At 46.0% G+C, this 6,763-nt stretch overlaps 1 long non-coding RNA gene across 1 annotated transcript in view; it reads left to right on the top strand.

Annotated features, from left to right (window-relative positions):
- Positions 1-211: 211 nt before the first annotated feature.
- Positions 212-6,763, top strand: part of LOC102481335 (uncharacterized) — a 22,223-nt gene continuing 15,671 nt past the window's right edge. The window contains exon 1 of the long non-coding RNA XR_336072.1: positions 212-429. This is a non-coding gene — a long non-coding RNA (uncharacterized LOC102481335). The remainder of the gene's footprint in view (positions 430-6,763) is intronic.

Raw genomic sequence — 6,763 nt, 5'->3', positions numbered from 1 at the left:
CGGACCACGGCAAGTGGCAGCGCGGAGCCGTGCGGGCCTTGGACAGCCACAACTCTTGGTCCTCCCGTCGCGGCCCCTCGGATTTGGGAACCCCGGATACCGGGCCTGCCACATCCTGCCAGTGGGTTCGCGGCTTCCAGACCGGAACGACCTCGGCGCCCGGGGTTTGCCCGAGACCTCTGCCAGGCTGTCTTAGAGCCGAGAAGAAACCTCGGAGTCCTGCTTTTAATCTTGTCTATCGTTTACAAATCGCTTCTCTCCACGGGTGGGACCTGGACATGCGTGTTCTCCTGGATTCGGTTTGGGGAAGTCCGTCTAAGGGGCTCCTCGCCGTGAAAGTACTCGAGCTTGAACGTATGTCCTTGTCTCGGATGGGTTTTTGTCACCTAGAATCGATGGCTGTTCCCCCGCCAGGGAGTTTATGCCAAGGTGCGTTTGTAGATGGTTAATATCGAATAGACCGTTTGCAAGAGAGAGAAGTGACGTGCGGTGGGGACGAAATGATCCTGGAAAAAGGCTTATCACGCCCACAAATGCGTGTTGGAAAACCGTGAACGTTGTTGAAAACCGGCAACTCTTTGGTGTCACGGGCATAGCTTTTATTTCCCCAACGACTTTGGTGTCCAGGTGCATCAAAAGGGGGCATGGTGATATTTTCCAGGTAGTCAGTTCCAGCCAGAGCCTCCTGTAGCACAGCCATCAGGTTCCCCCAAATTGTCTTGGAGACTCCTCTATTAGTGAGTGCGGATTTTGCATTTAGGTTTACTTTTGCTTTACAGAGCAAATCTTGCACTTGTGGGAAGGTTGTTGACCACAAAGATGGTAGGAAGCAGTGATGGCCGCACTGGGAAAAGCTCAGGCGTGGCAGTCAGCCCTCCTGTGCTGGAGTCTGGCATGTCAACCTCAGTTTCCACATCTGTTAAATGGCCTACATAGTGTCTATTACAATGGAAGGGTGTAAGGATTAGAGATCCTTATGGTGCGGAGGAACATATTGGAATCTGTAAGAGGTCTTGAGCCAGCTGGATAAGAAATCAACATCAGGACCAGTAGATGGCGTCGTGGTTATGTCGCTGGGCTCCCAGGGTTTGAGTCCCATACCCGGCAGCATAAAACTCGTGGCAAGTGCATGTGTGTGCGTGCCCAAAATCCTAAGAGGAGACTGAAGGAGAAGGGATTGCAATGTGGACATTCCTCCTCACCCCTGGGAGGGTGGTATGATTTCTTGCTTTCTGTCTCTCCTATCTCGCTGGAGAACACACGCACCCTATAGCAAAAATCTATCAAAATAAAATTTAAAAAAAGATACTGTGCTGGATGCCTGCATTCCAGTGTGAAGACAGAGGCAGGATTCCTGCACTCTGAATTTTACAGGCTCTTGGCGAGATTGACAACAACATACAGGTTGCTCCATAAATAAACGACAAATTCTGAAGAGTGATGTAAAGATAAAAACAAACAAGTGGGTTGTACCAAAGCATACTAGGGGAGTGTTTGGATTGGGCTAGGGAAGGGATTTTTACGTTGAAAAGGATGACAGGACTACGCTTTCTCGACTACGCTTTCCTGGCTAAGCAGACAGCAGGTGCTGTGAGGAGGAGGTTGATGGTCTCAAGGATTTTGAAAGCCCTGGAGCTTGGGGAGAGGCCAGGAGAGTTGCAGATGAGGCTGGAGAAGTGAGTTCAGACAGATGGTGCAGAGTCCTGAAGGCCTGGTAGGTTTGATTTCTAAAAAAGAAGTTTCTGAAGGCTTTATTTAGTAAGCTGAGTATTGGGGGAGGGGGGATAATCAGGTTTACTTTTTACTTATTTATATAGTTTAGGTTTTTGCCATAGGAGGCATGTGCTTGCTCAAGGAATATAGAAGGGAAAGTGAGAAATCACCCCCCAGGGGGATGGTTACACAGCAATTCCTTCTCTTCCATTCTCTTAGGATTTGGGGAATGCATGCACATATGCCTGGCATGATTTCAAGCCACTGGCTCCGGACTCAAACTGTGCAGTCAGCCACATGGGGACCCAACACCTTTACCTCCATGTCTCCTGCAGGCTCCTTGGGTTTCTGGTTTTGGGATTGGCATTTTAAAGCCTCCCTACTGTGATGACCGAGTTGGACTTACAGTTGACTGGGCGGAAGATGACACAGTGTTTGTGGTTTTGGCAGATGGAGAGATGTGCGTGGGTTCGAGATGTGGGAGTTGGAAACCATTGATGAAAATCAAACTCTTTTATTAAAAAAAATTTTATGTAAATTAATTTATGTATTTATTTTAAATTATTTTTTGGAGAGGTTTTTGCTATAGGGTGCGTGTGCTCACCGGAAAGACAGAGACAGAGATACTGAAAGTCAGAAGGTTTTGGCAGATGGAGAGATGTGCGTGGGTTCGAGATGTGGGAGTTGGAAACCATTGATGAAAATCAAACTCTTTTATTAAAAAAAATTTTATGTAAATTAATTTATGTATTTATTTTAAATTATTTTTTGGAGAGGTTTTTGCTATAGGGTGCGTGTGCTCACCGGAAAGACAGAGACAGAGATACTGAAAGTCAGAAATCATCTCCCAGGGACCAGCAGGTGGCATGGTGGTTAAGGTGCTGGACACTCCCACATGGCAATCCACGGTTCGAATCCTGGACCTGGTGGCTTGCTTTCTCACTTTCCTTCTCTCTTTCTCTCTTTATCTGGTCAAATTAAAATCGTGTCTGGCAGTGATGTCAGAGTCCCCAAAACATGGCAACTGGGGGCCAGCAGGTGGTGTAGTAGCTACTGTGCTGGACTCCCACAGGATCAGTCGAAGCTCGAGTCCTGGACCTATCAGCTTGAAAATCACGCCAGGTGCGTGTGCATGCATGCCCAAAATTCTAAAAGGAGAATGGAGGAAAAGGGACTGTGGTGTGGCATCTTCCCTGGGGGGTGGTTTCTCACATATCTCTGTTTCTCAATGTCTCTCTGTTTCTCTCCAGCGAGCACAAGCACCCAATGGCAAAAACCAGGTCCAGGACTCAAACCATGGTCAGCTCTGTAGGAGACCAGCGCCCTTAACCATCATGCCACCTGCCGGCTTCCAAACTCTTTTATTTGAACCTGTTAAGTTTGAGATGCTCTCGAGACATCTAATCTGCTCTGGGTTTACTACGTCAGTGAATAATTACTCAGAATGCTTCGCTTTCCACACGAGACATTGATGTTCTCTGTAGTCTAATTCCCCTTACATCACAGAGAATTTAGAATTAAGGTGTCAAAAGATTGGGTATCTTACAGAGTCACATGATAGCTCTTAGAAAAACGGGTAAGCGAACAGGCAGAATAAACACCAGAAAGCGTTGATTTCTTGTGCTGGTAATATTATTGAAAATTCTTATTTTTTGCCTTTTCTTTTTAAGGTTTTTACCATAGCGCTCATGTGCCTGCCAGAGAGGAGAGAGAGGGAGAGAGAGAGACAGGGAGAAGGAAAGTAAGAAATCTGACCCCCTGACTCCCACCCAAGGATGGCTTTGTCTCAGTCCCTTCTCCTCCATTTTCCTCTCGGGATTTTGGGCACGCATACTCATTATACGTGATTTCAAACTACCGGGTCTAGGATTTGAACTGTGGTCAGCCTTGTGGGAATCCAGCGGCCTTAACAACCATGCCACCTGTTGGCCCTGTTTTATGCTGTTCTATGTAAAATGGCAAGTGCTGTCGTATTAGCTAGGAATTAGATTTTGGAAATAAGAGTTACAAAACTCTGCTTATTGAAGACTGATACTGTCAGGGCTGGCAGGTGGCATGGTGGTTAAGGGCGCTGGACTCCCACATGGCTGACTGCTGTTTGAGTCCCAGACCTGCTGTTTTGCCTGCTTTCTCATTCTCTCTCTCTCTCTCTCCCTCTCTTTCTCACTCTTTCTCTCTCTATAAATAAATAAAGTTAAAATAATTATTAAAAAAACCCTAACTTCTAGAAAAAAATGAAAAAAAAAACCCGACACTGTTGCATTTTGTCATAACTTGATATTCCCTGTGAAAAATCATTTTTCTTACAGAAAAAAATTTTTGTTTGAAAGGAACTACCCTATGAAAAGTTTTGAAAAGGTGCCTAGGAAAACAGGGTAGGATCTTGGAGCAAAGTTCAACTTCTTTGTAGTTGTTTTAACGTTTCCTTAATACCCCATGGGATCCTGTGAGTCAATGTCTGTAAAGAACGGAGCCTTTGAAATCCACTTGACGGGGCGTCAAACCTTGCTTTTATCCTTTATGAGCTGTCCAACAGGTAGGCAAATGATAGAAGCCTTGATTTTGTTTCTTCTTCTGTGAAATGATGGTGAACTTCATTTCAGCTTTTCAGCAGTATCAATAGATAAGATGGTGGGACCAGCAGTTGGCGTAATGGCTATGTCACTGGACTCCCATGTAGCTGATCGTGGTTCGAGGCCCGGACCCGGTGGCTTAAACTCACGCCGGGTACGTGTGCATGAGTGCCCAAGATCCCGAGAGGAGAATGGAGGAGAAGGGATTGCCGTGTGGCCATCCCCCCGGGGGGTGACTTCTCGCTTTCCGTCTCTCTAGTGAATGCATGTGCCCTATAGCAAACATCTCTCTCTCAAAAAAAAAAAAAAAAAGTAAATAAAGAAGAACCACCAGGTGGCATGGTGGTTCAGGCACTGGATCCCACGTGGTCAACTCCGTGGCTCTGTGGTTCTAGTCCTGGATCTGGCAGTTTGAAAAACACACTGAGCACATGTGCATGTGTGCCCAAATCCTGAGGGAAGAATGGAGGAGAAGGGATTTTGGCATGGCCACCTCTCTAGGGGGCGATACCTCATTTTCCTTTTCTCTCTCTAGTGAAGGAATGCACCCAGTGGCAAAAATTTAAATAAAAAGAAGAAAAAGTGAGGGAATGACCAGCAAGGAGAACTGTGAGTTATAAGTATTCAAAAGAGAATGATTTGCAGATCAAAATGTTAACTGAGACATTCGGGATGTGGAATGCAGCCTTCGAGTGTCTTAGAAATGAAACAAGGAGCCTGCAGGTGGCGTGGTGGTCAAAGGCACTAGACTCTTATATGGCCAACTGTGGTTCGAATCCTGGACCTGGAGGCTTGCTTTCTCACTCCCCTTCCCCTCCACTCTGTCCCTCTCTGGTCAAATTAAAATAAATAAAACAATTCTTTAAAAAGAAAACTTAAAAAAATTTTTTTTAAATATGTGTAAAATCCCTATAGAGGGGAGAAAGCATTAGAAAATGTGTTTATCTTTGTTGTATCTGCAAGTAAGTAGATAAGCATTTTTCATTTTTAGCATTTGCCATATCAGTATATATGTTATGTTGAGTGCCTACTTTCTTTATTTTTAATGTTATTTATTTATTTATTTATTTCATTTAATTTAAAATTTACTCTAGGGCACGTGTGCTCATCAGAAAGAGTGAGAGAGAGTGAGACAACAAGCCACCAGGTCTGGGACTTGAACCATGGTCAGCCATGTGGGAGTCCAGTACCTTAACTACCATGCCACCTGCTGGCCCCCAAGTGCCTACATTTTAAAAAATTTTATTTTTCAGTTTGCAAAGTTGGAAAGCCTGTATACAATGCATGTGATCCTTTTTAAGAATCATCATTGCATGACCATATTTACCTATTCTTTAACCCTTTTTGATTTTAGAAATTTTTTTTGCTTAAGGGTGTGTGTGCTTGCTTGAGAGACAGACAGAGACAGAGAGAGTGAAAGCGAGAAAACGCCCTCCCCAGCGGGGGGATGGCCATGCCACAGTCCCTTCTCCATTCTCCTCTCAGGGTTTTGGTCATGCACGCATGTGCCCCTGCCATGAGTTTCAAGTTGCCGGGTCCAGGACTCAAACTGCCATTAGCCATGTAGGAATCCAACACCTTAACTATTATGCCACTTACTGTCTCCTCTTGAACCCTTTTGGGAAGAAGTAGTGAAAGGAATATTTTGTCAAGACCGATCATCCAGACTTTCTGTTGTTATTCATTTATTTGCTAATGGGCACATAAACTTGCTAGTTGGTGAAATGGCTATGTCACTGGACTCCCATGTAGTCAACCACAGTTCAAGTCCCAGACCCGGTGGCTTAAACTCGCACCGGGCGCATGTGCATGTGTGCCCAAGATCCCGAGAGGAGAATGGAGGAGAAGAGAAATGGAGAAGAGAGGCTGCCTTCCCCCAAGGAATGGTCACTCTGTAATTCCTTCTTCCTGTCTGCCACCTGTTGGGATGTTAGGCAATATCCACCTGGTATGTTTCTCAAACTGCCGAGTCTGGGACATGAACTGCATGGTCAGCCCTGTGGAATCCATCTGGGGTTTTTTGTTTTTTGTTTTGAGAGGTTTTTCGCTATAGGGCGCGTGTGCTCGCCAGACAGACAGAGACAGAAAGCGAGAAATCACCCCCCGGGGGGATGGCCATGCTGCAATCCCTTCTCCTCCATTCTCCTCTCGGGATCTTGGGCACGCATGCACACGTGCCCAGTGTGAGTTTTAAGCCACCGGGTCCGGGACGTGAACTGCTGTCGACTACGTGGGAGTCCAGTGACATAGCCATTACGCTAACTGCTGGTCCCAAGGAATCCATCTGTGTTGCCCACCAGGCCACAGAGCTGGCCCTATTTATTTAAAGTTTTTTTAATTCCTTTTGTAAGAGAAGAGGGAATGTAGAGAGAAGGTCTCACCATGCTGCTGTCCTCCCCTGGGCTTCTAGCCGGTCAGGGTCACAGTGATACCTGGGGGTCTACCCAGGATCTGCACCCAGGGCCTTCCCATGGGGC

Source organism: Tupaia chinensis, unplaced genomic scaffold (assembly GCF_000334495.1).
Source record: "Tupaia chinensis unplaced genomic scaffold, TupChi_1.0 Scaffold000621_1, whole genome shotgun sequence".
NCBI lineage: Eukaryota > Metazoa > Chordata > Mammalia > Scandentia > Tupaiidae > Tupaia > Tupaia belangeri.
This window is presented reverse-complemented; position numbering and strand designations above follow the sequence as displayed.